At 48.4% G+C, this 20,960-nt stretch overlaps 2 long non-coding RNA genes across 2 annotated transcripts; one reads left to right on the forward strand and one right to left on the reverse strand.

Annotated features, from left to right (window-relative positions):
• Positions 1-545: 545 nt before the first annotated feature.
• On the reverse strand, positions 546-1,588 carry LOC135376955 (uncharacterized). The gene is made up of 2 exons (XR_010417929.1): positions 1,342-1,588; positions 546-726 (listed from the first exon to the last, which is right to left on the reverse strand). It is a non-coding gene; the product is annotated as an uncharacterized LOC135376955 (long non-coding RNA).
• A 16,872-nt stretch (positions 1,589-18,460) lies between these two features.
• LOC135376921 (uncharacterized) lies at positions 18,461-19,194 on the forward strand. The gene is made up of 2 exons (XR_010417912.1): positions 18,461-18,563; positions 19,019-19,194. It is a non-coding gene; the product is annotated as an uncharacterized LOC135376921 (long non-coding RNA).
• Positions 19,195-20,960: the final 1,766 nt, after the last annotated feature.

Consider the following 20,960-nt stretch of genomic DNA (forward strand, 5'->3'; position numbering starts at 1 on the left):
AACGAAATAGTTTTGTAAATCATTTTCCATCATTCTGATGGCGACACGAACGGATATTAACGACAGAGGTCGAGGTAACTCGTTTCAAGTAACTCGTTACTTTAACTGAGATCCTTTTTTGGTAACTTGTTACTTAACTGGGTACTTTTGCTCCGTCGTAACTTTCAGAGGAACTCGTTTCTTTTCCTGGTAACTTTCCCAAAGTAAATAAGCTAAGTACCAAGTTGCTTTTAATTCGCTTTTCACTCACGTCCACACATTTTCTTGCTTTCTTTTCGATTCTTTCATGACATTCTATGCAATCAAACGTGATATTAGTAGTAAGTACTGACCACGTTTATCCGGAAACGCACATCTTCATCTGGACGCCATTAATTAGCAATTAGAGCTAATTGAGACCCCCCACATTAATCAGCACCCTCCAGGGAGCCATCACACTAATTGGGGAATGTCTATCTCGCGTCCAGACCAGTTGTGCGTTTCCGGATAATCGTGGTCATAAAAAATAAAAAAAATAGGCAGAAAATAGAATAAAAAGATAGAAATAGAGTGGAGAGAAACAATTTATTCGAAAATCAACGATGCCGCGGCGAAGAAGCCGCTCCGCAACACCCGAGTGACCAGCGTCCGCCATGTTGGTAGTTTGCACCCAGCAGTTGCAGAGATCGACGACAGGTGGCCACTTAGTTGCAAGGCATCACACCAGATGGCGCCACCATCATAGCTCTAGACGAGAAAGACAGAACAAAATACTAGCGGCAGGTAAAAATGACAGCACTGCTAAGCAAGTCTAGGCATGCGAGAGAAAAGGTCTAACCGCTACTGCTAAACAGAAAACAGTACACATCGGGGAAAAAGGCTTACGGGGACGATCGCTTAGGCCTAACCACAACACTACGCAGCTAACACACAAGGCGGGAACCACACATCGCTAAACATGCGAGAAAAGGCTTAACACGAGCGCGGTCACCGCTAAACACGGAAAACATACGAGGAAAGAGGCTTACGGGGGCGATCGCTTAGGCCTAACCCCAACAGTACGCAGCTAACACAAGGCGGGAACCACACATCGCTAAACATGCGAGAAAAGGCTTAACACGAGCGCGGTCACCGCTAAACACGGCAAACATACGAGGAAAGAGGCTTACGTGGGCGATCGCTTAGGCCTAACCCCAACACTACGCAGCTAACACAAGGCGGGAACCACACATCGCTAAACATGCGTCAACAGGCTTGGACACCGCAAAACAAGTCTAAACATGCGAGAAAAGGATTAACACGAGCGCGGTCACCGCTAAACACGGCAAACATACGAGAAAAGGAGCGCGTCAAATCACTCACCTTTTTCCCCGCGGCAACTTCCAGGCAGAAACTGAGCGAGCGCGGAGAACACACACGTCTGCTCTCTACGAGAGGCAGCCAGAAACTGAGCGAGCGCGCGGAGCGCACGTCCGTCTTCCGCGACGGTCCGAGAGAAACTGAGAGAGGCGACGCGCAGCGGCCGCTATGGATGCGCGCGCGCCCTCTGCTCCACCCGTCCGCGCATGCGCGCGCGCGCTGCTAGCTCCCTCTGCGCCGGCCGCGGGTGTTTTCGGTTTCGGCTCTCTGCTGCGCGCGCGCTCCTAGCGGCGACGGGTGGCTTTTCAGTTTCGCTTTCATTCTCCGTTCTTTGCGCGCGCGCGTTTATCTCTATAAAGGCAGCGCGCACCGCGCTCGCGTCATCATTCTGACCGATACGTGGAAAACGCCATGTGTGGTTTATTCTCCTGCGTTTCTCGTCGTCGCAAGGAAAAGACAAAAAACGAAGAACTTCGCGAATTTATACGCGGCATCGTGGAGGAAGCCTTTCAAGTCTACCGTCTGGAATGGTTGCAAGCACGTCAAGAAATGTGTCAGGACAAGATGAAGACGCTCGACCGCATCTTAGCGGCGGACAGACTGGCGAAAAAGAAGTCCAACTTTAGCCTGGACAATCTGTATTGGGAACGCAGTTCCGATGTAGAGGACGACGACGAGGATGTGTAAATAAAAGCGATGCATTTCTCCTCGAGTCTCAGTCTCTTCTTTCTCTTCGTGCAACGTGTACGCACGCAACATGTCTTCCCCCGAACCTTTTCGTTTCCGTCATCCCTTTCGCTGTATCTTAAGCGGTCCCTCCATGTGCGGCAAATCTACTTTCGTTGCTAACGTGTTGAGGAACCTGAACGACGTGGTGGACAAGCCTCCGTCACAAATATTCTACGTGCAGAAATATGCTTCACCGAGCATGCAGGACGAATTCGGGGACTCCGTAAAATTTACCAAGGAGCTACCGCGAGAGTGGGACACGTCGCGCGCTACGCTGATCGTCGTCGACGATCACATGACCGACGCCGGTTCCTTGAAGGAGGTGACCGATCTTTTCATTCGGGGTTCTCACCACGCCAACGCGTCGATCTTCTTACTCGTTCAAAACATCTTTTTCGACAGTAGCCATTTTAGAACAATATCCTACAATGCCAGTTACGTCGTCCTGTGGCGCACCGTGCGTAGCGTGCACCAGATGGAACATTTCGACCAACAGCTATTTGGCAGAAAAAGATTGGAGTATTTTCTGGACGCATATAAACAAGCGATGTCGTCGCCCCACGCATATTTACTCGTGGATCTTCACAACTATACGCACGAGGATCACAGGTTGCGTAGCAATATCTTTCCGGGAGAACGTCAATATATCTACGCTCCGAAATGAATCTCCGCCCTCACCTCACTTTACTCAAAGTACTCTCCACTCTACCCCCTCCACGCCGCCGCGACGTCTTGAGACGTTCGTCCTCGTCCGACATGAAACACCTCTCCAAAATTTGCCTCAATGTATTGAACGGAAAGGTGGCTCTAGCTCCAGATACGTTCGCGCGTTTGAAGAAGCACAAACGCTTTTTACGACGGCTCGCCTACAAAAAGATTCACAAGAATCCGCAACGTTTAAAGCGCTATCTGTCTCAGCAGCGAGGACAGGGCGTTCTTTCTTCGGTGGTTCCTCTCCTGCTTTCCGCCGTGTTGAACCTTTTCGCCAGTGGCCAAGAGAATTGAAGTGACCACCTCCATCGGAAACATTCTTTCCTCGAAGGAGAGTGACGACGTCAAAGTGAAACTCATACTGCAAGCACTGTATCGCATACTCAAGCAGTACGGATTTGACCCCTACGACAATAAAAACAAGGCGTCCGACGCTACAAATGACTTTGGCTATTCGCTCCTCTCTCCAGAGGTGGATGAAGAGGAAGCGGAAAGGGTCGTCTCGGAATTAAAGAAGGTTCTTTCCTGGGATCGCGAGGGTTGTGTCTCCGTGTCGGGCAAGCCCATCAGACACTCCTCAGTTTACGAACTCGTCAATTATTTGTTGCAACGTAAGACGGGAAAGAAACCTTCCTGGTTCCCCAAAGTCTCGAAACTATTGCGTCTGATTTCTCTACCCAAATCTCGCGAGCCTCAACAGCAGCAGCAGCAGCAAGCCTCCATTGCGTGGACGACTTATGGACGGATATGAGAAACCAGAGGGTGGTTTGGGGGGTGTGGAACGCTATAGAAAAGCGCATCACTTGAGCAAAAAGAAGGCTCTCGCCATTCTCAGCAAGCTGGATGCCTACACGCTCCACCATCCGGTCAGAAGAAAGTTTAATAGGAGACGCATCATCGCGCTCAAGATCAACGACGTGTGGCAAATGGATCTCGCCAATTTTTCAAAATACAAGAGATTCAACGGTGGCTACCGCTACATTCTCGTGGCAATCGATTCCCTCTCCCGCTTTCTGCGCACCCTCCCGCTAAAGACGAAGCGCCCCGCCGAAATGAAAAGGGCCATGATAAGACTTTTTCGGGGAGGTAACGTACCTACACGCATCTTTTGCGACAGAGGCGGGGAATTCTACAACAAGACCGTCAAGGAGTATCTCTCACGAAAGAAGGTACAGATGTATTCTACCTTCTCTCCAGTAATCAAAGCATCGCAGGCAGAGCGCGTCATACGCACTTTACGCGACAGAATATTCCGTTATTTTAGAGTAACGGGAAAATACCACTTCGTTTCCGCGCTTCCCAAGATCGTGCGCGACTACAACACCACCAAACACAGGACTTTGGGCATCAGCCCGTCCGAAGTCACGCCCGAAAACGAATTGGAGCTGTTCAATAAGATAAATGGGAAGCCCGTCGTACCCTCCGTGAAAAAGAAGCTCAAACTGGGGGATAAAGTGAGGGTCCTACTTCACAGAAAAGGTTTTGGGTGTTGTTTCCAATGCAGCCCCCAATAGACGGATTATCTCCCATGAATAGAAGGATTACCCATTGTGTAGGGTACACCACTAGAGCCGCTACTAGCCACGCCTCACCACTAGGGGCCGCTGCTGTCGCATTCCGCGGATGACGTCATTGCTCCTTCGGGGAGCATGGTGAGAGATAGCGGAAGGTATTGGATGGCGATGCGAAATAGAGCGCCCCCTTGTGCAAGGCTGTGGTGGCACTGCGGGCGACAGGACAGACGCTCTCGGTGGCGGCTCTCCACGGCGCTGTTATGCATGGTCTCGTGACCGTGATACGCGGCGTCGGCGGCAAAAGGGTTTCGGGTGCAGCGTTGAGTCTTTGAGCTAGTTTATATTAATCTCACTCCGTTTATTGTTCAACTGATGGTTGTTGTTTGAGAGCTCAATTGCTATGCTGTGAGATTGGGGTGTACGACACGCATATACGGCATGCGACAATATAAATAAATAAATATAAACAAAAGGACGTGCACGATAAATTACGCCACATTATTATGGCTTCCCGTGTTGCTACACTTTGCATTATAAAGGCGCTTTCGCGAACCAGTCCGTTGACAAACAGCCGTGTGCATCGCGTCGTGTATATTAGACTTGGATACTTTCCTTTTAATTGCCTAATAACGCTTTTGCGACTCGAGCGCGTATATTAGCAGGCTCCAGACTCGCGCAATATTATTAGCACACTACAGTGCTGTAAGGTATATCGTAAGCACCTTATGGCTGCAGAATCACTGGGTGGATATCTGTAAAATTTTAGTGCCTTCTTTTCTGTGGTGGTCACTGTCACTAATAGGGATTCACTTGAGTGTTGTGGCAATTGCAATGTAAACAGTCATCTGCTATATTGGAAAGTGAGTGGTTATGGTCAAACAAGTCAAAACAAACATGATACCTTCTACAATACCATCTGTGATTCCTAAATGTCAGTATGACAAGGTATGAAGAAATGTTAACGTAGTGCATGCTGTCCAAAGCAAGTTCTTCCACATCACCCCCCCCCATCTACACACACTCAGAACACAAAAAAACAAAAAGCGGGTCTTGGATTTGCCCCTGGTAACATAATTTAACTACACAAATGCAGATACGTGCACTCAAACACATTTGCAAGGAAAGCATGACGATTATTGCAGTTGCAACGGTCATGTCAGTAGGTCATGTACATCTTGGTATTTTTGAAATTTCTCAAACATTTCTATAGCTTTTATATTCAACGTGCTGGACATCTAGTGTGCAACACCTGATATCGAATCAAAATCTGAGCCAGTATGGGGTCATGAACACATCGGTGTAACCTGAGCAACAATAAGGTAGACAGCATGTCAACAAGTTGCAAACCCCTGTTCCATCTTGCACATTTGTCATGCTCATCTAGGTATTTTTCAAATTTCTCAAACATTTCCATATCTTATATATTCAACGTGCTGGACATCTAGTGTGCAACACCTGATATCGAATCAAAATCTGAGCCAGTATGGGGTCATGAACACACCGGTGTAACCTGAGCAACAATAAGGTAGACGGCATGTCAACAAGTTGCAAACCCCTGTTCCATCTTGCACATTTGTCATGCTCATCTAGGTATTTTTCAAATTTCTCAAACATTTCCATATTGTGAGGAGGAAGATCACCGATCCCAATCATCCCCATCGCTCTGATCATCGCGCGAGACCGCGCCCAATTCATTCTGGTCTCGGCCTCCATCCTTTCCGGCTGCTTATAAAGAACCTTACCTCCATTGGCTACACCTGTCTCGCTTTTCTACCTAACAATATCTTTTATATTAAACATCCTGGACATCTAGACATCTAGACGTGCTGGATGTCACTAGATGTCCAGCACATTGAATATAAAAGATATGGAAATGTTTGAGAAATTTCAAAAATACCTAGATGAGCATGACAAATGTGCAAGATGGAACAGCGGTTTGCAACTTGTTGACATGCCGTCTACCTTATTGTTGCGTTACACCGGCGTGTTCATGACCCCATACTGGCTCAGATTTTGATTCGATATCAGGTGTTGCACACTAGATGTCCAGCACGTTGAATATAAAAGATATAGAAATGTTTGAGAAATTTCGAAAATACCAAGATGTACATGACCTACTGGCATGACCGTTGCAACTGCAATAATCTTTATGCTTTCCTTATTGCAAATGTGTTTGACTGCACATACTGCATTTGTGTAGTTAAATTATGTTACCAGAGGCAAACCCAAGACCCGTTTTTTTGTTTTGTTTTCTGGGTGTTTGTAGATGGGTGGGATGTGGAAGAACTTGCTTTGAATAGCATGCACTACGTTAACATTTCTTCGTACCTTGTCATACTGACATTTAGGAATCACAGATGGTATTGTAGAAGGTATCATGTTTATTTTGACTTGTTTGACCATAATCACTCACTTTCCAATATAGCAGATGACTGTTTACATTGGAATTGCCACAACACTTAACTGAATTCCTATTCGTGACAGTGACCGCCACAGAAAAGAAGGCACTAAAATTTTACAGATATCCACCCAGTGATTCTGCAGCCATAAGGTGCTTACAATATATCTTACAGCACTGTAGTGTGCTAAATTGTTTATACTGCAGTACTACTAATCGTAATTAAATTTAAACTAGTATGTGAGAATGATATACTGAAGTGAATAACCACATAAAGCAAATAGGGGGAACAACTCTCTCCGCTCTTGTTTGAACATATGCACCATCACCAAAATAATATTGCGCGAGCTGGAGCCTGCTAATATACGCGCCCGAGTCGCAAAAGCGTTATTAGGCAATTAAAAGGAAAGTATCCAAGTCTAATATACACGACGCGATGCACACGGCTGTTTGTGAACGGACTGGTTCGCGAAAGCGCCTTTATAATGCAAAGTGTAGCAACACGGGAAGCCATAATAATGTGGCGTAATTTATCGTGCACGTCCTTTTATTTATACGCATTTATTGTCGCATGCCGTATATGCGTGTCGTACACCCCAATCTCACAGCATAGCAATTGAGCTCTCAAACAACAACCATCAGTTGAACAATAAACGGAGTGAGATTAATATAAACTAGCTCAAAGACTCAACGCTGCACCCGAAACCCTTTTGCCGCCGACGCCGCGTATCACGGTCACGAGACCATGCATAACAGCGCCGTGGAGAGCCGCCACCGAGAGCGTCTGTCCTGTCGCCCGCAGTGCCACCACAGCCTTGCACAAGGGGGCGCTCTATTTCGCATCGCCATCCAATACCTTCCGCTATCTCTCACCATGCTCCCCGAAGGAGCAATGACGTCATCCGCGGAATGCGACAGCAGCGGCCCCTAGTGGTGAGGCGTGGCTAGTAGCGCCCTCTAGTGGTGTACCCTACACAATGGGTAATCCTTCTATTCATGGGAGATAATCCGTCTATTGGGGGCTGCATTGGAAACAACACCCAAGGTTTTCATAAGAGCTCGGAAGGGAGTTGGTCGCCTCAGATTTTCACCGTCTCCCGCCTGAGAGACACCTCTCCTCCCGTCGTACACCTGGAAGATTACCGGGGTAAGGAAGTGGACGGATCTTTCTACCCGGAGGAGGTACTCGTCGTAACCCGAGACGCCAATCAGCCTTGGCCAGTAACGAAAGTGCTGAGAAAGAAGCAACTGAACGGTCAGAGCTTCTCCTTGGTTCGCTGGTTCGGTTACGACAAAGAACACGACAGTTGGGTTCCGAGCAGCGACGTGGTCAAGATTGGGAAATGATGTCAGACATCTACGTCCACCTGCTCTCGAACGCCAGCATGGATAAGTTTCCCTCGAATAAACTCAACGCCTTCACGGTAGCTTTCGATAGTCCGCTTCAGCTCTCGAATCGGTATAAAGTCGGTCTGATGGATCTCAGCATAAGTAACGATTTTTTAAATATCGGGTACGAAAGGCAAGATGCGAAAATCGAGGTTTCTTTCGAGGACACGGTGGAAGCCGGCAGAACTTTTCGTGTCACCTCGGATCTCGAGAGGGATTTGGGAAAAGCCCTTTCGGAATTCGACGTTTCTTTCGCGTACAATAAATCGCGATACGACTTCGTCTTACCCGTGGACGTGAAAGCCGTGGAATTGGACCCTCGGCTCGCACAGGCGCTCGACGCCTCGCTAGCGTCCCGCGAAGCAGGTCGTGCGGTGAAACCCCCCCAAATTGAGCGAACGCGAAGCCACCTCCATCTTATTGGAGCACGCCGCAGCCGCCGTCGCTTTCGGCGACGTCACTCTGAATTCGGAAACCACGTCCTTACGGAACACACTCAACAAGTATTTCCAGACGCACAAGCTGGACGCCTCGCTAGAATTCGCGGATAACGTGTACTCTCTGAAAACGCCGAAAGGGTTGCACGTGCCGGAACCCTTTGTCAAGCTGCTACATCTCACAGCCGTCGAGGGACACGAAGAAACGCTACGCGTCTCTCTCCCCGTAGCGTGTCAATTTTCTTTCACGATCAAGACGAAAATTCCTCGATCTTTGCAAGTACATCTGCCTCCCGGCTATTATGCGACGCCGCAAGCACTTCTAAATGCGATTAATCAGCGCGTAGGCGAACGCGCGCGCTTCAGCTTCGACGGAACCGAACAGAAATGTAAAATTCGACTTTCCGAGGGCACCTCCACCCTAAGACTTTCCGAGTACCTGGCCGTGCTTTTGGGCTTCGAATCGCGTACCGTGTTCACGGGGGATGAGGATGCTACGAGCTCCGTCGAGGTACTCCTGGAACCCCCGTTTCACAACATAATCGTGTACACGGATATCGTGGAACCCACGTACGTGGGGAGCGGGAAAAAACCTATATTAAAAATACTACCCTTTTATTCCGAGAAAGACAAGCACGTCGTCACCTACACGTTAGATAACATCCAGTATTTTAATCTGTCTCAATTCGAAATTCCTTCAGTGACGATCGTTCTCGCGGACGAAACGGGAAGACGTTTGCCGTTGCGGTCCAAAGGCAGAACCAATCTAACGTTGCATTTCAAATATGTACCGTAATTCCCCCAAAATAATTCCCGTGTACACGGGACCCCTTTTCCAACGAGGGGGCGGTGTGTTGAGCAACATATCCAGGTTTATCGTTCCCATCTGGCAGCAAATAAAACCGATCGCCAAGAGAACGTTGAAGCGCTTGGCGCGGAATTTGGCCGATGGCGAAGGAATATCGCGCGCAGTAAAAAAGACGGCCATAGCAACGGGGAGAGACGTGCTGGATTCCATGGAGGGCTCTGGAAACAACAACAATGGAAAGAAACGCCGCAAACGACTACAAAAGGCGCCGACACACGACGCACCTGCAGATATCTTTGGTACGCCGTGAAGGTCACACATCCGCTGCGCGCGTTCCGTCATGACGTCAACGAAAGGAAAAATACAGACGCCGATCTGTCTAACGAGTGACGTGATGATATTCGAACCCCCTTCCATTCAATACGGCGTGGAAGATACTTCGTACCAACTTTTTTATCCGGTCAACGGGGTAAATAATTCCGTGATCGAGTTTTGTATTCAAAATTTGCAAAGGGCACACTTGGATCTCTACGGCAGTTTCGTGTCTTTGACCGTGCGCATTGTTCGCGACGACGGGGAAGAAATGGACGAGAAAGATGTCGTTTTCCCAATAAACCACCTGTTGAGCGGCATGTTTAAGACGGTCACCGTTTATGCGAACAACAAACTCGTCAGTTCCAACGAGTTGTACGCCTACAGGAGTATTTTGGACGTCGTGCTTCATTCCACGCCCGCGGCTCAAGAAACAGTGCACGCGGCTGGACTTTATGTCGAGGACGACGAACATTTAAAGGACGATTACGACGTCTCGTCTCGCGGTCCGAAACAACGTTACGAAGCGACGAAGGGTGGAAAATACTTTAACCTGGTCGGACAGATCAATACCGACCTGTTTCAACAGCCGCGCCTGATGGTACCTGCCGTCGAAATTCGCGTCGTTTTCCTGTTAAACAACGACGAATTTAAACTCGTATCGGTCCCCAAAGACAAGAAAACGTACAATTACGAGGTGGACATTAAAGAAATGACGTTACACTTGAAAAAGGTGACGCTGGCACCTTCCCTATTTTTGGAATACGAGCGGCGGCTTCAGACCACGCCGGCCATCTACGTGTTACGCGGATTGGAAACCAAGGTGCGGAGCTTGAGTGCCGGGAGCTTGGACGCTCACTTTGAAAACGTTTACCCCGAAAGGGTACCTTCCAAATTATGCGTCGCCCTGCTCGCAACGTCCGACTTTCTCGGCGACATCCAATCGAACCCCTACAAATTCCGTCATTACGACCTGTCTCATTCGATGCTCTCCGTGGACGGCCAGCAAGTGCGAGCCGAGTACGACTTTCAGAACGACCTCGTCAAAATTCCCTACTTTAACTTCTTGCAAGAACTGGGAGAGAAACATTTCAAGTATAGCTACGAGCGATTTAAAACGAACGGGTTCCTTCTCTACTTTAACTTGGACGTGGACAAGTGTTCTTCTCCTTCGCATTTGAACGAGTGGCGAAAAGGAAACGTTCGCCTGCAATTACGCTTCGCTAAAGCCCTTCCACACGCGGTCACCCTCCTCTTGATTTCCGAGTGTCCCAAGCTCATGTGCGTCGACAAGGACCGCACGGTCACCTTCCCATAGAACAAATGTACGAGAGCGACATCTTGGAACTCGTGTCCCTGAACCCCCTCGCTTCCTCCATGCTGAGAGGCATTTGCGCTTCCGACGAAGCCTTCGTTTTACGCAAGCCCGGTTATTTAATCATCAATACGGAAGAGCGAAGAAGGCGCGGGCAGCACTGGGTGCTCTACCTGAAAAACTACGACGGGTCTACCGTGTTTTTCGACAGCTACGGACTTCCCCCCATCGAAGCAAACCTTCGAAGGACTTTACCTGTAGTGGACGAGTATAACGACAAGTGTATTCAATCACCCTTTTCGCCTTACTGCGGGCTTTTTTGTATCTACGTAGCCACGCGCATGTCGAAACGCTACAGCTTGAAAAGTTGTGTATCCATGTTTTCCTGTAACCTCGAAGAGAATGACGAAACAATAAAACGTCTCCTCGTGAGCGAACTCGTTTCGTAAAAAAAAAATAGGCTATTTATTTATTCACGACATACACAAGACCCTTGCGAGACGATCTTCCAACGTGCTGACCCGACGCTCACCGCCGTCGTCGCCGGTCTGCACCGTGACGTCGAGGGATGTGTGGAGAAGCCAGTAGCGACGGACGATAGGCCGGTTGAAACCCGCGTTGATGAGACACGGGTCGACTGTCTCTCCTCGTCTATACTTTTCCAACAGCTCGAGCTTGTAATCTACGAAACGCTTCATTTTCTTTGCAATCTTCCCACTGACGGTGAACAGACGTAGGGGTATCGTCTTGAGAATCGAGCGAAAGTCTCCCTCGCAGCTATCACCGTGAATATAATCGCGTAATCGCAGCAAGTCCCGATACATTCGCGTTTGCACAAAGGTGGCAAACCTCTGCTCGGGCGTCATCATGACTGAGACGGAATGAGAGTAGACAACCTTTTTTTATTTCTCGTTACACACGAATTAGGCTCCAGCTTTGGTTTCGTAGCCGGGAAGGCAGCCCAAATACGGACGAAGGCTCGAGTCTAACCAATGGCTGGGGTTTCTCGACCAGAGTCCACCGCAGCGACAGGTAGTCAGTTGATCGCCGATTCGCAAAAAGAAGGTCTTTGGAGGAGGCTTGAAGGTTAGGACCAGGGGTAGATCTCCCGTCAGTAGCCATTCGTAATCTGCAACGAAAGGAGTGTGAGAAACGCGTGTTTTTTTTAACTCAAACACATACACACGTACAATCTTCTTCAGTCACAGAGTGACACTGATGGTCCATCTTCTCCATCTTCCTTCAATAGTCGAAGTCCTTCGCAACGTACGTCGAACGGTACCGTCCGACAGCCGAGAAACGGGCGAATCAATCGGTCCGTCCAATGCTTTTGCTCTGGAAAAAAATGTGAACGATTATAGAACGTATTAAAAAATAACGAGGAAGCGTACCTTTGGACCACAATCCACCGCAATTGGTGCAGAAGAAGCGGGCGCTGCCAATCTCCCGAAATATGTGAGGCGGGAAAACACCGACTTCACGCGCAGCAAAAGTGTTGTACACTGGAAACGAAACTCTTCAAACATTTCGACGATGATGATGACGTCATGGGTATTACTTACGAGGATCTACCAAGCATGATGGAATGACGATCGAACGTTCGCTTCGACATTTATAGTAAAGCTTTGCCTCTCACTCTCTATGACGTCATTGAACGTGTTTGGCCATGTTAAGACGTGTTTGAACATGTTCGGACATGGGCGGCGAAGTCGCCCCTGGACACACTCGTTCCTCTCACCCTCTCTATGACGTCATTGAACGTGTCTGAACATGTTTGGACGTGTTTGGACGTGTTTAGACACAGGCGTCGAAGTCGTCCTTGGACACACTACTTCCTCTCTCTCTCTCTCTATGACGTCATTGAACGTGTTTGAACATGTTTGAACGTGTTTGAACATGTTGTGACGTGTGTAGACACGAACCCCGCAATACGAAAAACGTCACGCAGTACAAATTAGATTGGTGGTTAGTGTGTCGCGCCCAGTGTAGAAGGATCCTGGGTTCGAATCCCACTCTGGGTCTTCTCGTCGTCATGTACAAGTCGTCCCAGAGTGTTAGCTTGAAATTAGTGTAATGTTTTATTCAACGTCGATGACATCATTGTCATATGCGACATCGCAAAAAGGCGCGAAAGACGGAAGGCGGGGTGGTCAAAGTACAGACGACACCGTCGCAATGCGAGGAGGAGGAGAGCGGTGTAGCGACTATAAAAGGTGCGCTGGTTCTACGACGGTTGACAGGAAGCCCACGAAGGGCATTCATCCACGACGTGAGTCGTTTCGTGGACCAAAATGTAAGTTGACCGTCTCTGCTGTAAGAGTGTATTCTATGCATGACATTGTTTTTCAGGAACCAATAGCCGCTGTCACCGCATGACACTGAACACAGGGTCTCATCCCATCCTCTCTCATCATCATCATCAATCTCAAGCGTTCCTCAACTGAAGGGAAAAGTGAGCATTGTTTCGTGAGAGGAAATCTCGTACTGATTTTGTTTGACCGCAGTGCCGCGCTGTCTCGTATGTCAGTACGACCCCATCGATGCCATGCTCGTGGCCGTAGAAAGAGAGCACGAAGCTAGAATAGAGAATCTCGGTAATAGCCCAGTCGTCCTTTCAGATGACGACGACGACGACGACAGAGTCAGTAGTCCGCCTTTCGTAATACCTGAAACGGACGATGACGACGACGAATTGCTCATGTGGGAAGGGGATCAGTCGTATGCAGATTTCATTCCTCTGTCTGGTAGGGTTCGAGATGAATCACCAGATGCAAGCCCAGAATTTCGAAACGAAGCTGAGCCTGTCCAGGGTCGTAGAATCGTTGAATTGAGAGAACACGTCGTAGAGAATCATCCCTCCGTCACGGAGAGACGATTCCTTCCTTTTTTTGTCACAGACGAGGCATTTGACGGAACGGCTACTAGGTACACGCTTCTCTGTTCCCCGCACGACGACAACGTCGACGATTTGCGACTCTATCTACCGAGCATAGCTCCAGTAATCACGCGCGTCCTCGAAGCTTATCCCATGCCTTTCAAATTTTGTCTGTGCTCGAAGGCGCTCATGGTTAAGGACGGAGCCGACGGGTTGACTTCGCATCTCCTTCACGTGAACCTTCACATGAGAGTGGTTCATAACCGTCAAGAAATCGAAGGCGCGATAAATGCTGCCATCGCAGAGTCCTCGCAACGCGTTGAAAACTATGCGAGAGAAGGGTCTGGTTTCACCTCGAACGACGTCCAATGTGTCGACTTAAAACTAACGCGCTTAAAACCGAAGCGGATAGGATGCACGATCGAGCTTCCCGAGCTGCTAAAGAGAAAAACAAAGACTCTCACAAACGTCAAACTTCCGCCGAATCACGAAAACGAGTGTTTCAAGTATAGCGTGCTGGCACTCTTACATCCTTTGAGGAACAACCCAAACGATTATGCCAGATACCGCAAATACATGAATCCTTCGAATCCGGAGACGCGTGTAACATACTGGCCACCCTGCTTCCCAGTCACTTACGAAGACATTGCCCTGTGGGAGAGAAAAAACAAAATCTCCGTGTACATCTACGTGTTCGACGAGCAGACGAGTTCGATATCTACCGGACGGGTTCCCTGCACACTCTATCAGGACAAAGTCCACCTGCTCGAGGTTAGGGAGCATTTCTATGGGATCCGAAAATTTAGCACTTTCATGGGGCGAGGTGACTATTTTTATTGCGAGAAATGCACGAGCGGTTATAGGACGAGAGGGGCGTTGGAGCAGCACGAACGTTTGTGTCGAGACGTAAACGAAGTAATTCTCGAAATGCCAAAAGCGGGGGAGAGCGTTTCCTTCACCAAGATACAGTACATGCATCCCTATCCCTATCTTGCGGTGTTGGACATGGAAAGCATACTGGAAAAGGACGCGCTCGTTAAGGACGCCTCGAGTGTGCACAGGATGAGCTCGTATAGCATTGTGCTAGTGAGAAGTTGTGATGGGAAAATAATGGACGTAGATGGCTATTTGGGACCCAACGCGGCAGAAAAATGCTTGCTCTCGCTCAAGCGATTTAGCGAACAAATCGATAGGCTGAACCGTCTTCCCTCACCGTTGGTCATGAGTATGGAAGACCACTTTCGGCACGTGAGCGCTACGCACTGCGAATTTTGTGGAATCGAATTTAACCGACATACGCGGAAGGTGTCGCATCACGACCACACCTGTTTCGTAGACCCCGGTTCCTCGAATTTTGTCGCGACGCTGTGTGATACGTGTAACCTTACGTGTCGTAACACCAAAGAACTCGTCGTGTGCGTGCACAACCTGCAGTACGATTTGAGCTCCCTTCTCCGCCACATGCACGTTCTAAATCTGGGCGAACCGTGGATCTTAGCTTAGAGCTCGGAAAAGATAAGAGGGTTCAATATTGGTGATCTCTATTTCCGCGATACCACACAGTTTTTCAACCTCTCGTTGTCGAACCTGGTGGAAGCCCTGCTCGCCAGCGGTGGTGAAAGCGCGTTTCATTGTACCCGTCAAATGTTTGGTGACCGTTTCCGACGTCTCCTCAAGAAGGGAATTTACCTGTACACCTTCGTCGACAGTTTCGAAGCGTACAATTTGCCCGCACTACCGCCAAAGCAAGCTTTCAAAAGTGACCTGAACGATGAAGAGATCACGGACGAGGACTATCAGTACGCCCTCGAGATTTTCGAATTGTTCAAATGCAAGGACCTAGGAGATTACACGCGTCTCTACGTCACGCTGGACGCTTGTCAGCTCTGCGACGTCGTACTGTATTTCAGGAAGATTGCGCTAGAGACGGATGGGATGGATATCTTACGTGCCATGTCCCTCGCCAGTTACGCGTGGAGCAGCGCTCTGAAGCTCACCAAAGTCAAACTCGAGCTCATGAGCGATCGCGAGATGCATGAAACGATCGAGAAGGGGATCAGGGGAGGCATTTGTAACAGCTTCCACAGATACTGTAGGGCTAATCACGAGGGGTGTGACGATTACGATCCCCACCAAGAAAAGACTTTTATCCAGTACCTCGATGTGAACAGTTTGTACCCGTACGCGATGACTTTTCATCTCCCAACAGGAGGTTTTGAGTGGGTGGATCCTTCGAGGTGGAGCGAGATCGATTTTCTCAACATTCCTCACGATTCGGAAGTGGGTTACGTGTACGTGGTAGACTTGTCATATCCAGAAGAACTGCACGCGCTCACCAGGGATTTTCCCCTGGCACCCGAACACAGGTGCGTGGACGAGAACGAACTGTCCCCCTACCAACGCCACCTGAAAGATGCGTTGTCGCTGAACGCCCCTCCCACCAAGAAACTCTTGCTGACGTGCCACGACAAAGAACGCTATGTCGTTCATTATGCATTGCTCGCTCTGTACGTGAGGTTGGGCATGAAAATAAAACGTGTTCACAACATCCTCTCGTTCCACCAAGACAACTTTTTGCGAACCTTCGTGCAGAGAAACGTCGCGTTGAGGAATGCCGCGACCACGAAATTCGAGCGACTTCTGTACAAAACCATGTCGAACAGCACGTTCGGTAAGTCGATACAAAATGTGAGACGCATGAAAAGGTACGCTATAGCCTACGACAAAGAAAGCGCGCTCCGAAAAGCTAGCTCCGTCGACAGTCAGCATTTTCACATTCTGAGTGATAAGTGCATCTTATACGAGATGAAGCAACGCCGCATCAAATGCACGCACCCCCTTTACGTGGGCTTTGCCATTCTTGAAATATCCAAAGTCCGAATGTACAGCTTCATCTACGAGTCGCTCTTTTCTCGCTTGACATGTCCAGTGCAATTGATCTATAGCGACACGGACAGCATAATTTTTTCTCTCACGTGTGAAAGCCTGGAAGAGCAGCTGATGAAGATTGAGAGTGAGTTAGATCTATCTTCCTATCCGCCGGACCACCCACTTTTCAACGACCAGCACGCGAATCAGATGGGGTACTTCAAAGACGAGACGGGAGGTGGAGTTATTCAGGAAGTCGTAGCCATCCGAGCGAAAATGTACAGCATCCTCTTGGCTGGGACACACAAACAGATCACGAGAGCGAAAGGAGTTAAGAAAGACGTGGTGAGGAAACATTTATTGCACGAAGTGTACCGAGATTCTCTGTTCAATGACAAGGCGGTCTCTCAGAAGCAGTGCACCATCCAGAGTATAAAGCAAACGATGTACACCATTTCGAGACTCAAGAAGAACTTGGTCCCCTACGACGACAAGCACTATCTCGTGGATGCCGTACACTCCTTCCCTTATGGAAGCTGCGAATACGGTAAGCTTTCCTAGTGTTTTGACGCGTATAGGATTACGATAGTGCTCTCTCTCCTTGTGCAGCAACGGAAAACCCGGAAGAGAGCCCGAGAGCGTCGTCGTCGTCGTCAGGCATCGAGTAACCGCGGAACAAAGAGCTGCACGCGCATGTAATCGAGAATAAAAGTTCTAGTCGAGACATGCTTCTCTCTCTCTCTCTCTCTCCCTCAGACAGGAGAAGCACGGGTCATCGTGGCAGTGTGGTAGCGGAATGGGTGTACGAAAAGAATGACCATTCCGTCATCGTGCTGACGCAGTGACCCGCGCAATGACGGCGCTGCGATGAAGATTCCCCTTTTCTGGCACGTCTGATCATCTCGTTCTGTTCGTGAGATCACACAAGGGAGGGAGGGTGCAGGCATCTATTGACCAAGTCCTTTGTATGTATTCAATAAAGATGTTTCAGTGAAAGAACACACAGAGTCTCGTCAAAGTTATTCGGACTCTTTAATGCGTTGCATGTCAATAACCAATCGGTATTTCAATAAATCAATGACAAAATTGGCGATGTAGACTGCTTGCAAATGTCGCTGCTTCCGCAGGGCGTGCTTAATATGAGCGATGGCACGAGCGAGAAGGTCCACGATGTCTGCAGCGATGTAGTTGAATTCTGCGTTGGCCAAGCTCACAAATTCGCACATTAGTCCCAGGGGTCCGTCTGGAACCGTTATGCAGACGTTCTTGTAACGGGCGTAGATCCGACGCACCATCTCCTGCAGTGGCCCCGGCGAGATCTCTCCTATATTGCCAAAGCCTACCATGTCTATCACGTAGCGAAAAGCAGTGATGACGAGCTCGTTGCGGGGACTTTCGCCGTTGAAACATTCCTTCTCCACTTCTTCCCAAGAAGCGTGGGTGCGGGAACAATTTTGTAAAGAGTGGTAGCTGAACATCTTCACGTAGTGATGACGCGAGCGCGGTGCGCGCTGCCTTTATAGAGATAAACGCGCGCGCGCAAAGAACGGAGAATGAAAGCGAAACTGAAAAGCCACCCGTCGCCGCTAGGAGCGCGCGCGCAGCAGAGAGCCGAAACCGAAAACACCCGCGGCCGGCGCAGAGGGAGCTAGCAGCGCGCGCGCGCATGCGCGGACGGGTGGAGCAGAGGGCGCGCGCGCATCCATAGCGGCCGCTGCGCGTCGCCTCTCTCAGTTTCTCTCGGACCGTCGCGGAAGACGGACGTGCGCTTCGCGCGCTCGCTCACTTTCTGGCTGGATCTCGTAGAGAGCAGACGTATGTTCTCTGCGCTCGCTCAGTTTCTGCCTGGAAGTTGCCGCGGGGGAAAAGGTGAGTGATTTGACGCGCTCCTTTTCTCGTTTGCCGTGTTTAGCGGTGACCGCGCTCGTGTTAAGCCTTTTCTCGCATGTTTAGACTTGTTTTGCGGTGTCCAAGCCTGTTGACGCATGTTTAGCGATGTGTGGTTCCCGCCTTGTGTTAGCTGCGTAGTGTTGAGGTTATGCCCAAGCGCGCTCGTGTTAAGCCTTTTCTCGCATGTTTAGACTTGTTTTGCGGTGAGCAAGCCTGTTGACGCATGTTTAGCGATGTGTGGTTCCCGCCTTGTGTTAGCTGCATAGTGTTGTGGTTAGGCCTAAGCGATCGCCCCCGTGAGCCTTTTTCCCCGATGTGTACTGTTTTCTGTTTAGCAGTAGCGGTTAGACCTTTTCTCTCGCATGCCTAGACTTGTTTAGCAGTGCTGCCATTTTTACCTGCCGCTAGTATCTTGTTCTGTCTTTCTCGTCTAGAGCTATGATGGTGGCGGCATCTGGTGTGATGCCTTGCAACTACGTGGCCACCTGTCGTCGATCTCTGCAACTGCTGGGTGCAAACTACCAACATGGCGGGCGCTGGTCACTCGGGTGTTGCGGAGCGGCTTCTTCGCCGCGGCATCGTTGATTTTCGAATAAATTGTTTCTCTCCACTCTATCTCTATCTTTTCATTTTATTTTCTACCTATTTTTTTATTTTTTATCAGCTCAACTAGCCCACAACTCACACAGTGGTCTGGACACGTCCTAGATGCGCCCCAATTAGTGTAATGACTCCCTGGTGGGTCCTAATTACTGTGGGGGGTCCCAATTAGCTCTAATTGCTCATTAATGGCGTCCAGGCCACTGTGTGAGTTGTGGGCCAGTTGAGCTGATACATTACTACTGATATTCAATCAGTGACATATTCTATTCAGGAAGTAAGAACCGCTGCCATAGAAATCAAGCTGAACCACTGTGCGCCCACAGGGAGTAAGATGCAAAGCGTTCCAATTGTTCGACATCAACGACACCGATCTAAGCGTGTTGCACTCCACTGCAAGCAACTCAAGGTCTAATACAACGCATTCTCACGCACGCTGCACCTGTGTAGCGTTACTTCGTTCCCGAAGTAACTTGGAAGTAACTCGTTGTTTTTGAAGTAACTCCCGAAGTGCGAGTTCCAGGCTGAAGAACTTCGTTATAAACTTAGTTACATTTTCCACGCGGTAACTGAACTCGTACCGTCTTAACTGGAACCGGAACATTAGTCATGGGAAGCCATGATAACAATCTGTTAAAGTCTGATAAAAAGAATGGCCGCGAAATTGTTCTATTATCACCGCAATTCATTATATCCTAGACATGGTCGTATCTGGAGATATGGTACAAATTACGGAATTGAAGGTGCAATAATTTGGATGTCGAATCTACAATAGTTATGAAAATATTTGCACGTCAACATCGCAAGGACCACTGGGATCGATCGTGGAGGTTTCGAGGCTGGCTAAAGAAGAACTGAAGTGCTCTAGACCAGATGTACCTGCAATCATTGCAATGTGCATTGCATTAATCAACAAAGGAATGAGATCAAACTGTCATATAGGAGCCGTCTATATCGCGATTTATTACGGATTTGTTAAAATTATATCTAACCATCAACATGAAAACTACACAGACAGCCTTATCACGTGTTATGTTCCAATACCACGACAACAAAATTATTTTCGTCTACCAATTCTGGGAATGATGTCGAATGAGCAGAAGTTCAATATTGTTGTACAAGGACAGATGTATCATGATTTATTGAAACTCAAACATATCAACTGCGGTAGACCGCTGGGCGATTTTCATCTAATGCTCTCTTGTACGCCATTCAAGGATCTTCATACAAAGAAAGGAAATATCAGTAAGAGATTGTTCAAGTTCGTGGCAACTAAGTGCAAGTTACTGAAGCGATACAGATAAGGCGACAACGTATTGATTGGATTAATCAACGCTGGATTCAAACGACCCATAATACTATATGATGCAATCTCAATTCTTCAATTCAGACATCAAAACGAAACTTCAGAATTTGTAATAAAGAGTTTGAAATAATAAATGTGATCTTTGTCATCACCATAATGAAATCTACGCATCCCAACGAAAACAGTTCGTGTTTAACATCGTTATATTGAGAACGATGATTCCTAAGGAAACGAATATTCCACACTGCGTGCAAGAAAAGTCACATGAATCAGTGTTGGCAAACACTAGGTTTTTCCCGACTACACTCTGTACAACTTCAACATCCGAATAATAAAACTGCAGGCGAAGAATCAGTCATTGAAATTTAGAGGCATGATACGTCATTCTTTCTATGCAAAAGAGGATCTCTAATCTTTCGTGCAAAAGCGTATCATATTTCATTAATTAAGTTGCATAGTGTGTATATTTC

Source organism: Ornithodoros turicata, chromosome 1 (assembly GCF_037126465.1).
Source record: "Ornithodoros turicata isolate Travis chromosome 1, ASM3712646v1, whole genome shotgun sequence".
NCBI lineage: Eukaryota > Metazoa > Arthropoda > Arachnida > Ixodida > Argasidae > Ornithodoros > Ornithodoros turicata.